At 47.2% G+C, this 17,608-nt stretch overlaps 1 long non-coding RNA gene across 1 annotated transcript in view; it reads left to right on the forward strand.

Moving 5' to 3' along the window:
* LOC138297341 (uncharacterized) overlaps positions 1–16,521 on the forward strand; it is a 28,878-nt gene extending 12,357 nt beyond the window's left edge. The window contains exons 2-3 of the long non-coding RNA XR_011204038.1: positions 852–978; positions 16,219–16,521. This is a non-coding gene — a long non-coding RNA (uncharacterized lncRNA). The remainder of the gene's footprint in view (positions 1–851; positions 979–16,218) is intronic.
* Positions 16,522–17,608: the final 1,087 nt, after the last annotated feature.

Genomic DNA, 17,608 nt, shown 5'->3' on the forward strand with positions numbered 1-17,608 from the left:
GACCCTCAAGAAATTGTTTCAAAAGGACTTTATTTATGATCTTTTCCATGGTTGATGCCGTAGGCTTGAGCCATCATACTCTCAAATCTAGAATGCTTTAAAATAGTGCCCGGGGATTATCCTGGTTTTTTCACTTCTCCTTTTTAAATTTGGTTCAATAATGTTCACTGTCATAATAGCTCCTTTTACTTTGTCATAGGGGGTACTTCTCTGTGGGTTCACCGGCTGGTATGCCGTTTGGAGTTCCCTTGTGAGTACAGGAGCCACGTATCGACTCCAACGCTGATGAGGCCACGTGGCTGAAGTAGCAACACGTTCAAAATTAGTAGAAATGGTGTCTGGATCTTCCCAACTTGGTATTTTTGTAGTGCAGAGCTTGGCACGTTGGGGTGGACGTTGGCACTGACAGTAGTTTCTGTTTGCTTTTGTAGGGTGGTTTCATGCACTAACTGGTTATTGGCCATGACCATTGCTTTGGAGTTCTGTGCATTCTGTGGATTCTCCTGATCTTGTTGGGCAGCCTGTGTTTGCTCTTCCGCTACTAACTGCTGGTGTCTTCGTCCCTCAGTAAGCTGCCTAATCATATTGTCCAAGGTGATGGTAAGTTCCATCTCTGTCCGCTAGGACGTGCCAAGTTGATCCCACTTCTAACAGCACTGTAACGGAGTCAGAGGTTGACACCTTGGTATGTACATACAAAACAGGTAGGTAGTGACACAGTACCAAGATAAGTAGTGTTAGTATTCTGTTTTATTTTTCTTCTAATTGTACGGTTTTAGGCTTAACAAGAGTGTTGCTTCATACCTGCCTTTTTTCAGTCTCATTTACACCTTTCTCTGTTTCTGTTCTAGGGTTTTCCAACCTCCTGATGCCTTGGGCCGTTCTTCGTGGAATGCTGACCTCAGGGAACAAGGAGGACAATCAAAGGTTCAGGCAAGATCCTTCCCTGGGAGAATTGTGGAGGAGGGGAAAGTGCCAGTGAGTTGACTCAGGATCATCAAAGGGTGCTGTTGTGATTGTCAACTTTTGTCTGCGATCAGAGGTTTTCAGTGATAACCACCTGTGTAGCCTTCTACTTTAATGCTCCCTATATTCCCCAGGAACATGCCGGTGCAGACAACGGGATGTGAATACGCCTGAACAATCACTGCCCACACACCCAAGTAGTTGCAGCTTCACCCTGTCCCTCTCAACCCACCATCCCGTGATTCCCCCAGTGACTGCGTAAATGGGCTTGTACCTTTCATAGCCACGTCCCTTCTAGGATGTGGTGGGAGTGCGCGTCCTGTGACAGGCTTCCTCCTGCAGTGGTTCGGACAGCCACCCCTCTACATTCTGTGTCTCCTTGTATTTCGGCTTCCCCCGCTCCTCCAGTTGCTCCAATCCTTTCTTCTCCTGGTATCCTCGCTCTTCCTTGCTCTGCTTCAGTCATGCTCCATAGGAGTCCTGCCTCCTTTTTTAGCTGCATCTGTATGCAGGTAGTGTGTGTGTTTGATGTCCCTGGTGTTTCCGTTTGCCCACTCTCGGCTGTTCCTCCGGGGTATGCTTTATTGCCTCCTGTGGGTCCTGCCGGCATGTCTTCTTTCCCTGTGGCTTCTGACCTGCCACATGGAGTGAGGTAGACTGAAGTGGAGTGAGATAGAGTGGAGTGGGATATATTGTGGTAGATAGGTGTGGAGTCGGTTAGACTGGGGAAGAGTGGAGTGGGTAGATTGGAGTAGGGTAGACTAAGAGTGGGGTAGATTGTATATTAGAGTGGGATAGATTAGAGTGGGGTAGATTGGAGTGGGGTAGAGTGAAGTAGGATACATCGGGGTGGAGTGGCATATATTGTGGTAGATTGGAGTGGAGTTGATTGAGGAAGAGTACACTGGGGTCGATTGGGGTAGACTGGAGTGTAGTGGGGTAGACTGAGTCAGGTAGATTGGAGTGGATTGTAATGGGGTAGAATGGAATGAAGTTGGGTTAGATTAGGATAGTTTTGAGTTGGTAGATGGCATAGATTGCAGTGGAGAAGGGTAGATTGGGAAGAGTGAGATACAGTGGAGTGGCGTGGGGTAGATAGGAGTGGTGTGGTGTGGGGTAGATTAGAGTCGGTGAAGTGGGGCAGAGTGGGGTAGACTGGACTGGGATAAATGAGAGTTGAGTAGATTGGGGTGGGGTGGAGTAGATTGGGAGGGAGTGGGGTACATTGGAGTGGAGTGGGGTACATTGGACTGGATCAAATTGGAATGGAATGGGGTAGATTGGGGTGGGTTATCCCCTCAATGACACATGCTGCACTGTCCTTTTCCAGCACCCCAGAACATTGCTTTAATGGCTCTTCTGCAGGTGATTACCAGCAATTGTGGAATTGAGCTATTCAGTACATCCAAGTTGAGGAGGGTGTGTGGTGCAGGGGCTAATTGCACTTGTGCTTATACATTTCTGTTTAACTAACATACATATCATTTTAATCAATCAAATCTGTTACACATGTTAGTAATACTGGAAAGATGAAAGGCTGAGTTCACCTCACCAGGAAAAAAAACTGATTACAGAGCTAAACCCACTGAACTATCCTACACTGAAGGAGTTCAATTTGAAATAATAATAGACCTATATGAGTAAGAACTCAGTAGGTTAATTTTCTGTTGTAAAGTGTGTAAATTGCCATATGAAAAATGAAAATCAGTGCTTGCATTCAGGCATGTTTAATTGAGTCTTTTATCCACTCATCATTACAGATAACATTTGGATCCTCCTAATTTGAGAATCCTTGCATACTGAAGAATAAAGGACGTAGTAATTGTGTGAAAGAAGCTGCCAAGAATTATGGTAGCAGATGGTAACTGGCCATGCCCCTTTTGCAATACATTTTTCAGCTACTTTATGTACCAAGAACAGACTTAAAGTTATTGGAGCACTTACATGAGCACCAGATACATTATACAAGATCACATTCATTTCATTAAGCATGGGAAAATTAAGTAATTCGCACAGAATCACAAGAAGCTGTGCTGACGCCGGGCCTCGAACCTGGTTCATTAGTTCAAGCGCCGGCAGCTCTGGCCAAACACCACATTCTCTCCCCATTCGCCATTAAAATACCTTCCCTGCGGCAGACCAAAAATAAAGTTGTGCAATACAATTATCGAAAAAACAAATTAAACAAAAAAATACTATCATTTAGTCATTAAAAAAAAAAATTACTTTCCCAGTGCACTTTACATTGAGTCAGCTGTTTAATATCAGAGCCCTTTAAGCGTTGCAAATAACCTGAGCAAGAAGATTCACCTAATCAACAAGAACATAACTTTTGGCAGTGCATTTCAGAAAGCTGAGTTAGGGTTTGCTTCAAAACGTACAAATAATCAGTTTTTCTTTATTTGGGTAAATGTAATGGTATAATACGAACCTCCAAACTGCAAAAATGCCAGAGCCCCCATATCTGCTATGTTCTGCCAGCAATCCGATCACTGGCTGTCGAAGACATTAGTCCCTGTGGTGAGGAAAGTCTTGGAGCTGATAAAAGTAAACATTCAGAGAGGGGAAAATCGCCATACTTCCCTTTATTCAAAGACCTCAACGGCTTTCTCACCATTGGTTTTATGCAAAGGGCACAGTAAACTGCCGTAACTTCTGGCAGTGCCGGATGTAGGTGTTACCTAAAGCACATTGTATCTCTTCTACTTTTATTCAGTGCAAACTCTGCCTGAGGGTATGATTGGATACTTTACAGGAGCAACTGATTACTTTAAACAGGGTCAGATATTTTTTAGTTGTCAAAGTGGGGGAAGATTGAGTGATTTGTCCATAATCACAGAATGTTATAGTGATGCTGGGACTCGAACTAGGTTCCCCAGCTCCAACGTCAGCATCTCATTTCATTTTATTATGGTTCAATTGAAGCTAAGCCCCTATCTGATATTCAAAATTTGTCAGGCCCATTTTTTAGGTCACGCCCACAAGTGCTTTGACTTGTTGTAATTATTGTGACCTTTTAATTATGCCCATCTCACACCCATCACTTTCATTTGCTCCTGGGCTTGCCTTTAAAAAATCACTTGAAGTCAATGGTAAATGCTTTACATTCGTCCCGCATTGAGGCTGTTACTGTCATGCCTTGCAGACAGCCCCTGTTACATGGATTATTGCATAATTGCTGATATACTCCAGTGTGGGTGAACTATTTTTTTCTTTTGTCTCTCCCCTTAGTGCTGCATGGCAGCCATGGCGCTCACAGCGTGAACAGGCACAACAGCGTGACTCCGATCGTCGGTATTGGAGCTCTGGTCACATTGTTCACAGTTACCTAACCAGTCATTTCTTTTGGCTCTCCCCTTAAAACACTTGAAATTGGTAAATGCTTTACATAAAACAGAAATGCTCAAGTGAGAGCCAATACTTCAATATTCACTGTACTCCAGAAACTCTCCACATAATGCTTTGCAGGGCATTACTTTTATAAAAAACGTTTGCTCAGAACTCAGCCTGTGTTGTTCCTAGGACAATGGGGCACCTCCAAAACATTCACCACGACGTGCTCTTTCTTTCTAGGTCATCTCTGGGTCCCCACACTAGGTTAGTGGGGACCCCAAAATAATAACCCCTCCCACCATGCAGTGTCTTTTTAAGAAATTTTGTTTTATAGCTGAGAATAGCTTGTGCTTTATAGGCATTGTTTGTAACATCATTGTTATAGACAAACTACACTTAAAAATGCACTATCTGCCTGTTCAGTTTACTCATACAACTCTTTGCTTCATTAGAAGCTCTACCAGGTTTCTGTTTTTATCACAGGAAATGCCTGATGCAGAAACTTAATTGCCGGTCCTTCAAACAAACTATTTTTGCCTCGTACCAGCAAACACCGCCTCAAATTAGACAGTGCTTATCAAAAAAGTGTGCCTTCTCTAGATCAGATGTTACTCTACACAGCATGCTGGTTTATAGAAGCACGTAGGGTACTACAAAAGCTTAGGCTCTCTAGTAGTACAAGCAGACATAGAATTTATTTTGCAAGGTGTGAAGAACTATATAACAATATTGATGTGAAAACAGAAACAAGGAGAACCCCCTACTGCTAAGGTTTGGCATAGTTTCTTATGCTTACTTACAGGTAGTGACTAATTTGTAAATGAAGCGTGCCGGTTCCTACAACTCTGTTCTGAAATACATGGCTGCTGCATATAGATGTGCGAGTACTGAATACTAAGGCATGTTAATCCTAAAGCCATCTCGGCCCAGTTTACTTTATTTAGAGCCACCTCCTACCTGTTCAACTCACTTATGCAGCTTTCTGCTCCATCCAAATGCCTTTCCCAAGTTTCTTTTTTTATCATAGTAAATTCCTGAGGCAGAAACATAATTGCCGGCCCTTCAAACAAACTATTATTGCCCCATACCGGCAAACACCACCTCAAATTAAGCAGTGTTTTTACCAAAAGTGTGCCTTCTCTAGATAAGATGTTACTCTACACAGCATGCTGAAGCTGTTTTTGCTTAGGAGCGAAGCCATAAGCCTATCTTCGTGATTTATAGAAGCATGTAGGGTGCTGCAAATGCTTGGGTCCTCCAGCAGGACAAGCAGACACAGAATTCATTTTGTAAAGAATGGAGAAGTATATAACTATGACGAGGCAAAAACAAGGAGAATCCCCCACCACTAACATTTGGCATAGTTCCCTATGCTTATGTACACGCAGTAACTAATATGTAAAGGAAGCATGCCAGTGCCTACAACTATCTCTTGAAATACATGGCTGCTTCATATAGGTGTATGAGTGGTTGTTATGTTTTCTGCATGTGTGAGCCACAAAGTGAAATCATAACCTAAACGCCTGCAAAATAACCACACTTGTGACTGCCTGTTAAGTAGTAAAATATAGCAATATTTGGAGTTGAGGAGAGTTCTGACTTTTGGACCCAGTGTAACTGCACCTGCTGCAACATTCAGATCATGACCCTCGGCCTGCATAATAACTGCACTTGTGGCTGCCCGTTTAGTAATAAAATATTCAACTATTTGGGGGCATAGAGGAGTTATAACAATTTTTGGCTCCAAGGCCAATGTACCTGCTGCACCAAACTGCACTTGTGACTACCTATTTAGCAGTACAATATATAGTAATATTTAGGCCCTTATTATGAGTTTGTCGGTCTTTAGGCTAGACCGCCATGCTGGCAGCCGCCAAAAGACTGCCAGTGATGACGGTACAGTGATCGCCGTATTACGAGTCACAAACTAAAGACCGCCCAGATACAGCCACAAATCCTAAATGGCCAGGCCGACCGAGTGCAGGAGAGAGACGGTCCAACCACCACTGCCACGCCAACAAAATCCTGCCCTCCATATTACGACCCATAAATCAGCACTGCGGTCATTGCACAGCAGAAAACCATTGGCGGTGCGAATCGCCGCGGTCTAAAAATCACCTCCAACAGAGCCCAACACCACATTGGACAGTCTGAATTCCCCACACCTGAATCACATACATACACACCTGCTCACTACACTATATAACACCCCCTCACACCCCCCCACAATCCTTTGCAACCACAACTACTGATAGAGACATTGAGGAGCACACCAACGGAGGACACTGCACTGCACTGCACGGACAAACACACTTCCCACGCATCACACACCACACAACTGCACCAGCAACACACTACACACATCGACACTGCACAGAAACAACAGATATCACCAGCACACAAAACCAAACACCCCCACCCCACCCCACCAAGCAACCTACGCTGCACCCTACATGCACATCACACACCCCCACCCACAACACAACCAACATGTCCCGTCAGAAGCACCCACGTTTCACAGATGATGAGTTGAGGGTCATGGTAGATCAGATTGTCCGGGTAGAGCCACAGCTCTGGTCTAGCAAACCTCGATAGTCAGGAAAATTTAGTTATGGCGGAGGATCGTTGACAGTGTCAACTTAGTGAGCACCCATCCACGCACAAGGGAGGACATCAGGAAGAGGTGGAACGACCTACGGGGGAAGGCGTGAGTGATGGCATCACGTCACCAGATTGCCATCCGCAAGACTGGCGGTGGGCCTCCACGTCCTCCCCCTGAGTTCACATTGTGGGAGGAGATGGTCTTGAACACCATGAATCATCAGACAACTCGACTCTGGTAAGTGGACAACACTCCCCAGGCACCAACCACTCCTGTGCAGCATGCATCCCCACTACCCATCACTCCCTAATCCACCCCATCTCACACTTCTGCACCGCCCAACCCCCCCATGCCCCTCCTCTGCAATGCCACACCACCCCACTGCCACTATTCCTACACAGTCCCTCCCTAATGCACGGATACCAATCACAATGCCAAGCACCACAACTCCCACAATGCATCACTCCCTACGCATCAAAAGATCACACTCCCACTCACAGTGGAACACCTGCACGGAAAACCATAGCACACGCCACACCATCGTGATGCTTCCACTGCATTCCAACACATGGCAATGACAGTAATGCTAGCCACTATCCTCAACTCTCAATGGAAAATGGAAACAATGGTAGTCTGTCACCCGCAAGCAATGTCTGCAGTGCTGCATCTGTCATTGCCATCACGGGGAAGCAAGTCAAGCTACTCCGTGCATCAGACAATGATACGAACAAGTACATCTCCACTATGTAACTCCACCCTTTCCATCCACAGGTTCCGCTGTCACGGCCACCCGTCAGCGGATGCCAGAGACAGACAGCCCTCCCCAGGTTGAAGGCCACAGTGGATGTCTGGATATTGACAACCTGCCTGGCCCACCTGGGACAACTGGTCAGTTCACCCCCAACAGCCCCACCCTGGACACATCGGAGTCCCGCACCCATGTGGCTACTACAGCACAGCAAACCCTTCATCCCCAAACCTGTTTCACAAGGACAGGTCAATTAGCAGTGTGCCCCACAGAACAGGGATCACAGCCAAGGCCACACACCCAAGACGATGAAGGTCCTGGTACAACTGGGATCGGGCACAGGCACAGGGGGCCAGAGGCAGTGGGAGGACACCTGTGGCCCAAGGGATGTGGCACCCATGCCAAACGACTGGCCAGGAGGCCATCTCCTTAGTCCTGGGAGCATACCACAATTCACAAAACACTATGGGCCAGATCCTTGCAACTATGCAGGAGAACCAGAGGCTGCAGGGGGAATACCACCAGGAAGCAATGCAGCAGTGGCAGACCTTCAATTCCACCATGGCCTGCATTGCAGGGGTGCTCAGGGAACTCACCACCATCCTGTGTGCGTCCTCCACCCACCATCAGGCCCCTTCAACTAGCCACAGTTCACCACAGCCCTCTACATTTGCGGCAGCTAGTGGAATGGAGGCCCTCCCAGAGGACCCACAGACCACCAGCACCCCTCCCCCTGTAGCTGAGGAACCCTACGCAAGCGAGAACATCCATCCATACATGCTTCAGGACCTGATTCCAAGACCAAGACCACTGCCAGGAAGTGACCCTCTCCTGAACATTCTCCCTTGTCTGTCACTGACACACCATGTTGACTGTCTACTTTCATTTCCCCATTTTCCCATGGCCCCTTGGATACTGGACCTGGACTACCTACAGCTGGGACAACTACTCTGATGATTTTACCCACCATGACCCCACTCATCACCGATTGCACTTGTGAATCACATTAAACACCTTTGAGCACAGCTACTGCCTACGTGTCTTTATAGTAATAAGTAAGACTTTCTGTTGTAAAACATGTCATAACAGTCAACCCATTGTCCTGCAATGTGCTGTGAGATAGATAGAAGGGGGAGCAATATGCAGCAAGGATGATAGTAGAGCAGACATATTCTGGATACATTCAAGGGAGGCAACTGGCAAGGCAGGAACCTGAGTTGCACCACACAAATGCCCTGCAAATACACCAAGACAGGGACAACTATCACAATAGGAGTCAATGTTGGCCACATGCAATACAATGTTGAAATCCCCAGTGTGATTTGTCAGGTGGAATCCCAAACCATAGGCCCATGTCAGAGTGAGAATAGCACTGACATCTGAACATTAACACCTCCTCTGATGGGCAAAATACCCTCCACCCCACCCAGAAGGGAGAGCTGCACTCAACACGCTGATAACAGACACCAGGAGGAGCGATGTCACAAGGCAGACAGGAGTACAGGTCACATACAAAACAGTTGATACATACCTGTTTCTCATGGGAAGTGTTGTTGAATTAACTCTGCTCTAGAGTCAGGTGCATCCTCATCATCTTCCTCCTCATCACTCACTATGTCCCCTTCATCAGCCACTGGTCCAGCTGCCACCTCCTCAACATCCAGCAATGGGATGTGATGTCTCAGGGCCAGATTGTGTAGCTTGCAGCAGGCACCAACGATCTGGCAGACTTTAAGTGGTTTGTAGAGTAGGGCACCTCTGGAGACATGTAGACACTGGAATCTGGCCTTCAGTAGCCCAAAGGTCCTCTCGATGATGTGCCTCATCCTGCTGTGGGCCTCAGTGAAATGGTTTTCACCATCTGAAGTGGGATATCTCACAGGTGTTAGCAGCCAGGGAAGGTTAGGGTAGCCAGAGTCACCTGTGTGCACAAAGGTTGGACCAATCTCAATACCGGTGGAGAAACAGGGCAGATTGTGCAGGGAGGAGAGATTACAGGGGCACACATACTATTGAATACATACCGATGAGCCAGGCCCGGTCCCTCTGGAGTTGTGCCATCATGTGTGGGATGTTGCTGTTCCGCAGAATGAATGAGTCATGCACAGAACCAGGGATCTTGGCCGTAACCTGTGAGACATATTAGTCAGCGAGACACACCACCTGGACATTAATGGAATAAATGATTTTCTGGTTCCTGTTCACTTGTTTATTTATTTTGGGTGGAACCAAGGCAATATGGATGCTGTCTATGGCCCCTATCACATGAGGGACATGTTCCAAATTGTAGAAGGCAGCTTTAACAGTGGCCAAGTCTGCTTGTTGAGGGAACCTGATGTAGTAGGGCAGATGTCTGAGCAAAGCACACAGTACATCTTGCAACACATTACTGAACATCGGCTGTGACATCCCTGCTGCAAAGCCCACAGTACTCTGAAACGACCCTGAGGCAAGGAAGTGGAGAACTGACAACACCTGTACTGTGGAAAGGATTTCACAGGGATGACATATGGCAGGCAACAGATCCGGCTCCAACTGGGTACACAGCTCCATGATTGTCTAACGATTCAGATGATACGTCTGTATGATGTGTCTCTCTTCCAGCGTAGCAAGGTCAACTAGGAGCCGGTACACAGGGCATGTCTCATTAGCAACATTGCATCCGTACCTGCGAATAGGAGAGAGAAAAAGTCAAAAATGGATGTATTGAATGTGTGGACATAGTCAATCTATTTAGTAGATATTTCATCCATAATGTACATAAACTTCAACTATTTATCACTTTTACATGTAAAATGGCAGCTGCATGTCCTGCATGCACAGGACAGATGGAACTGACCTCATTCCGCCAGCGTTAGTCGTCATGGCGGTAGGCGGTCTCAACCGCCGTGCAACTCTTCATTGGATAACATTGTTGCCGATGGGAGACTGGGGCAAATGGTGATCACCAATGGTGATGGCGGTCATGTACGCGGCGGGCGTGACCACCATTTACAGTGGCATAGCTCACTTGACTCCTGACACTCGTGCAATTAAGATGTCCACTGCAGGTGCTGCTGTGTTTGGACTCTGGAAGCCAATATGCCAAGTCATGCAGGGGATAGGGCCCTACCCTTCACCCAGGAGGAGCTGGAGAAACTTGTGGACGGGGTCCTACCCCTGTATGGACAGTTGTATGGGGCACCAGAGCAGCAGGTGAGTTTATATCACTGTCCTGTCTGATAGTGAAGTGTGTGAGGATGAAACGTGCTGGGTAGAGGCAGACGAAGTGGATGCATGGAGATGGCTGAGGAGTCTGAGCGTTAGTGGCATGATGACACATGAGTGTGGTCATGAGATGTGTATGATGTGTGATATCCGCTGCTGTCCCTGTGATGCCACCCTACATTACTTTGTCTTTATGTATGTGTCACCCATGCAGGTCAGCGGCCATCAGAAAAAGGGGATTTTGCGTGCCATCCCCAAGCAAGTGCGGACTCTGGGGGTCCATAGCTGGCAGAGCACTCACTGTAGAAAGCAGTGGGAGGACCTGAGACGCTGTGCACGTAAGACCGCAGAGGTACAGCTGGGGATGTCATCCCAACGAGGGAGGGGTGCCCTTCGGACCCTGACCCCCCTAATGGCCCACATTTTGGTGGTGACCTACCCTGAGGTGGATGGGCGCTTGAGGGCAGCTTATCAGCCACAAGGGGGTAAGTACACACTCACACCTTGATAATTTAATGCTTGTATGGCTTTGGGTTGACTAATAGTATGAAGATGTAGTGTAGGTCATTGGTAGATGCACATCGACTATGGGTATCAGCCACGCTGGTAGGATTGGTGTCAAATATGTGTGCCTATACCATGCAGACAGTGATTTATGAGTGCAGATATTTCCAATTTGGGATTTGTGTGCTCACCCACAACAACGTTTAAGAGCCCAGCCCCTACCATCAGTAAACCTGAGGTATCAGGACATTGCCATCAGTATCAGCCTACCTCTGTGACAGAGGTAATTGATGAGTCCTCAATCAGCTGCCATGTGCTGTATGTGTAGATAGGCACAGTGGACCTAGATGTCTCTGTGCTATTTGTCAATGGATAAGTGGCCGTGCTACCTACCCATTGCAGGAGTCTGTTGAGTAAGGAATACAGGAGCTGTCCCCATAAACGACCATGAAAAGGTGCCAAGCACTGGGCAAGTGTGACTAGTATGATCCTCATCAAGTACATGAGTACTATTGTTCCCACATCAGCAGTTTACATCAGCATTGCTGTAGTTTGCCCATGCTGTCTTGCTGTTGTAGCATGTATAGGGAGGGCATGGCCTGCCATGGCATAGCAGCAGATAATGATGTTATTATTCTGTGTGAATGTTGTGTTGGTACTTACCCATTGCACCCTGTCTTTATCTGCCACCCTCCCTCCATCACCTCCGCTGTCTTTGTGTGCATCAGGGGAAGGGGAAGGGGCACCGGCGAGTGGGGAAGCTGTAGCCCATGGGACCCAGGAGGCTGACACCAGCGCAGCCAAGGGGACCAGTGGGACAGAGGGCGAGGGGAGTGCCACGGGGGAGACATGATCGACAACAACATCTTCAGATTCCTCCTCCGATGGACACTCCCTGGCAGTGGTGGACCCATCTGGGATCATCCCATCACCATCCTTGCCCGCCACCCCTTTACCAGTACAGCCCTCCCTGTAGCTCCCCACCCAGTTGCCCGTGCCCACTCACCCAGGAGGGTGGGCATCTCCTCTGCCACAGACACCTCTGCCCCTGCCCCAGTCAGCCCTGCTGCCCTCAATGAGGAGGCTATTGACCTCCTGAAGTCCATCTCTGTGGGATCGCAAGGACAAACACAAGCACCACAAAAGAAACCACCGCCATCCACACACACAACAGACACATGCAGACACAACAACATCCACTCCGTACATGGACTCCACCACCACCTCCCCCCTCACAGACACACCACTCAGACCTGCAGTCACCACATCATCAGTCCCAGATCCTGCCACAAGTGCACTCATTCCCACCGTCCCCACAATGGCAGACCCCCATACATGCACCCCATACCCACATGTCCACTGAGCACAACTATCAACACCCCTACTTGCAGCACATTCGCCCTACCTGCAGACACCACCACAACATACATTCACACATCCATCCTGCAATCTCGATGCATCTCCTCCCCCTCTTCCCACTACACCTAAACGCCCACAGTCACCCACCCAACAGTCACACAGCACACACGTGGTATCCACACACACACCTGCACCAAACGCACCTCACCGTACACACCTCACAACCACGTTTCCTCCAAGAATTATTCCTGTTCCCTTCCACTGTCCCAGTCCCTGTTCCCCTCCCTAAACCCCTGCCTTCCACCTCCCAGTCTCCAATGGTCACCCTGGTACCAGCTATGCCGCTCTCCCACCTAAGACTTCTACCCCCACTAAGACAAAGGTTACCCCTCCCAAACCCAGACCCAAGCCCCTCCCCCAAAATCAAAGTCAAAACCTAAACTCCCCAACCCAAACCAAAGGACCTCTCCCCTCAAAACCCAAACCCCCACCTCGGACCCCCCACCCCTGAGGTGCCTGCATGCCCCATTAATGCCCTTGCCTTGTGGAGGCCACTTTGCAGTCAAGAGTTGGTCATGGACATTACACTGTGTGCCTCTGGCACACAATACAGTTGGACCGACCAGTAGTCCTATATTGCATAGAGTTATTTATTCATTGTGAATTTCAATATTATATATCTGTACCAAGGACCCCTTAGTGTCAAGGGTAACATAGTTGTCCTGGCTTTCCTTCAACATGCATGTGTTGCATATGTGCGATTGATTGTGTGTGGTTTGTGTGTGAGTGTGTGTATGTGTGTGTGTGTACTGCTACGGGTCTTTGCGTATGTGTGTGGGCATGGCTAGCCATACCGGGTGTATGTGTTGTGTGTGGGTGTGTAATAATGGCCTTGAAGACTTCCAGTTCGGGTTCCATGGCGGCTACGGAAGTGGCTGTGTTCCTGAAGGTGAATGCCCCCTTTTATGTTGTTTGTTTCCGTCAGGCTTTTTGTGGCAGGGCAACGGCAGTAAAAATTCTGGACTGCGTAATATGGACAGCAGAAACATGCTCCTCGCTGGCCTTGAGATATCTACCACGGCTGCAGCCGCCCGTCCGCACTGTGGGGACTGGCATTGACTTGGCTGTGTTCCGATTGGAACACCACCTTGGTCATAGTATGGCGGTCTCATCTGCCAGGCCCACGGTGGTGCGACCTCCACCTCCACTGCGGCCGTCCTCGGACCACCAAACTCATAATGAGGGCCTTAGTGTTTAGAGGGGTTCCAACAAGTTTTGGTCACTGTGTCACTACACCTGCTTTAAACCATAGCCATAGTGCCTGCAATATAACTACACATGTGACTGCCTGTTTAGTAGTAAAATATAGCAACATTTGCAATTTAGAGAAGTTCTGACAATTTTGGATTCCAGTGCCACTACACATGCTGCACCATTCAAATCATAAGAATAGTGCCTGCAAAATAACTGCATGATTAGTAGTAACATAAAGCAATATCAGGGGTTTACAGGAGATATGACAACTTTTGGCCCTGTTGCCACTGCACCTGCTGCACCTCTAAAATCATGACCCTATAGCCTTCAAAATAACTGCACTTATGACTGACTGTTTAGTAGTAATAATTAACAATCGTCTGTATTTAAAAGGGTTCTAAAACCATGTGGCCACGGTGCACTTCACCATTCAAAATATGATCATAATGCCTGCAATGTACCTCCATTTGTAACTAGCTGTATAGTATTAAAAAATTGTCTTATTTCATAAAAAAAGACCATCTAACCTACTTCAATACACTACATCACTTCAAACAACGACACTCAAATCTACCACAGTACAAGACACTTTACGTTACTACACCCCTACTACAATATACACACTATACCTCACTTTAATCTACCCCAAACAACACATTAGCTCTAACACAATCTACACCATTCCAATTTACAACAACCTAACAAAAACAACTCAACACAACTACCATTTAGCTACACTCAACACCACCCTTACTGGTCTAAAACGTAACTAAAACACATAGGGCCTGATTACGACTTTTTGCGGAGAGGGTTAATCCATCCCAAATGTGACGGATATTCCGCCCGCCCTATTACGAGTTCCATAGGATATAATGGACTCGTAATTCAGCGGGTGGGATATCCGTCACATTTGGGACGGATTAACCCTCTCCTCCGAAGTTGTAATCAGGCCCGTAGTTAAAAAAATAGAACTCACATAGGCGAAACCCATTAGCTTTGCCAATGCTTGCTTTCCATGGGGTTATGCCCTCTAGGGGCTAACAATATGGTTACATGACCATGGGGGTCATTCTGACCCTGGCGGCCGGTGGCCGCCAGGGCCACCGACCACGGGAGCACCGCCAACAGGCTGGCGGTGCTCCCGAGGGCATTCTGACCGCGGCGGTTCAGCCGCGGTCAGAAAGGGTCTCCCGCCGGTTTACCACTGCCCTTCAGAATCCTCCATGGCTGCGGAGCGCGCTCCGCAGCCATGGGGATTCTGACACCCCCTACCGCCATCCTGTTCCTGGCGGGTCTCCCGCCAGGAACAGGATGGCGGTAGGGGGTGCCGCGGGGCCCCTGGGGGCCCCTGCAGTGCCCATGTTGGCATGGGCACTGCAGGGGCTCCCGTAAGAGGGCCCCGCAAAGTATTTCAGTGTCTGCTAAGCAGACACTGAAATACGCGACGGGTGCAACTGCACCCGTCGCACCCCTGCAACTACGCCGGCTCAATTCTGAGCCGGCGTCCTCGTTGCAGGGGCATTTCCTCTGGGCCGGCGGGCGCTCTTTTGGAGAGCACCCGCCGGCCCAGAGGAAATGTCTGAATGGCCGCCGCGGTCTTTTGACCGCAGTGCGGTCATTCAGCGGCGGTACCTTGGCGGACGGCCTGCGCCGTCCGCCAAGGTCAAAATGACCCCCCATGTTTCTTACAAAATATATTTTTGTTATGGTGTCCTCTAGGGGCTGTTTTAAGCATTACAGTCTAATCCCAAACGTTTATTTCTGATAAAGGTTTATATGATAATTGTATATGTTTTAATAAAGTGAAAGTGGTATTCTATTGGAATTAGCATGGCAGATTTAAATTAGGAATGCTAAATGGAAACATTTTCATTTTTTGCTGCAGATAGAGGAAGAAGGTAAATGTAAGTGCTTTAGTTATATGCAGGGCCACTGGAATTATATGGCAGGAAAAGACAAAATTATATGACCAATTTACGTGGCATGAAAAGAAAAGTCCCGTTATGAATTTACAATGCCAATAGCTCTTACTCAAGTAAATGGGAGACCTATTGCATTACAAATGCTTGTTATTTTTAAGGTCTGTGCTAAGATTCTTATTGAAAATAAATACACATCCTTGTTTTGGCCCTGGCAGAGAAGATACAGTGAGTGTACAAATTAGTTAAATCTTTTGCTTCTTCACAATGCGCTCTCTTTGTTATTTAAATCTTTTTCTTGTTCACAATTCCCTCTCTTTTTACAGCACACCTTGAATAGAAGTTAATTGCTTCTAGATGTTCCCAGGTGCACTGCCTCTGTCTATTCATGCAGCAGGTGTTAAAGAGCTGTAAGCGGCTGGGGAGTCCTTCAGCCAGGAACCAGCGTCATCTGCCTTCTTCTGGACTTCATCACAGGAATGGGAGACAGAAGAGGGGCTCCAGTTTAAAAATAATACACCATGACTCAATAAAGAATTGTTTTCTTACAGCTTATAATATGCATTGGCACAGTTTTAATTCTAGATCAAGTCTGAAAAGGGGTTTTTACCATTTTCTTTTTTGTTTCATGTCTACAAAATAGAAATAATCCAGTTTATGAATCATTATTCACTTTTTGCCTTTTTTACTTCACTGAAACACAGATAAAACATTAAGATGGTTGTGATGTTCCAATTTGCTTTCTTGTACTTGTTGTTTGGTATTTACCCCTTGAAAAGGAGGACTACATGTCCCACAATGCAATCAAATCACACAGTGAGCTAATAACGCGTGACATGGGTTAGCACCATTAGTTCTTCCTTTGGCTTTAAACTATTTCTGAAAGAAGATAGTTTCTGAAATGCTTGTCTTTATTATCTTTCATATGTCCCCTTTGCCTTTTAAGTCTGTGACACAAACAAATGACAGCTCCTTATTTGCAGATCATTTAGGGCCTCATTACGACTTTGGTGGTCTGATGGTGAGACCGCCACGGTGACCTGCTGCCAAAACACCACCATGTTGGCGGTCATCCAACTGCTGTATTAAGAGGTACACAGCTCAGACCGCCAAAAAACAGCCAATTTCCTGAAACCGCCAGGACACTGGTGGACGGAAAAAAGGCAGTTCCACCTCCAGCACGCCAGCCCGACAAAAATCATCCAATCAAATTACGATCCACAAATCACAAGAGCAGATTTTCCATGGCTGAAAACCATTGGCGGTGCGAACAGCGGCGGTCTGAACTCACACCAATCAGAACACTACACCACATTGGATAGTTTGAATACTCCACACCTGACACACATTCACACACCAGACACACCTACACACTGCACTATAAAACACCCCCCTACACAACCTAAAATCCTTTGCAACCAGAACACCACTCACAGTCAGAGACTAGCAAAAAAAAGAACTAACTAACCAAACAATAGGCACCCCACACATTACACTCAGCACTCATCCCACACTTACACAACATACACAGCACACAATTTTTCAACCCACACAATACACAACAACCATCATCCACTCACATCACAGGACACACACCTCATCATTAACATTTTTTCATCGTCTTTACCATCACTACCATGTCCTCACAAAACATCAATTTTTCACTGATGATGAGTTGAGGGTCATGGTGGACGAAATTGTCTGAGTAGACAATAT

This window comes from Pleurodeles waltl, chromosome 5 (genome assembly GCF_031143425.1).
Source record: "Pleurodeles waltl isolate 20211129_DDA chromosome 5, aPleWal1.hap1.20221129, whole genome shotgun sequence".
In the NCBI taxonomy this organism is placed as follows: domain Eukaryota; kingdom Metazoa; phylum Chordata; class Amphibia; order Caudata; family Salamandridae; genus Pleurodeles; species Pleurodeles waltl.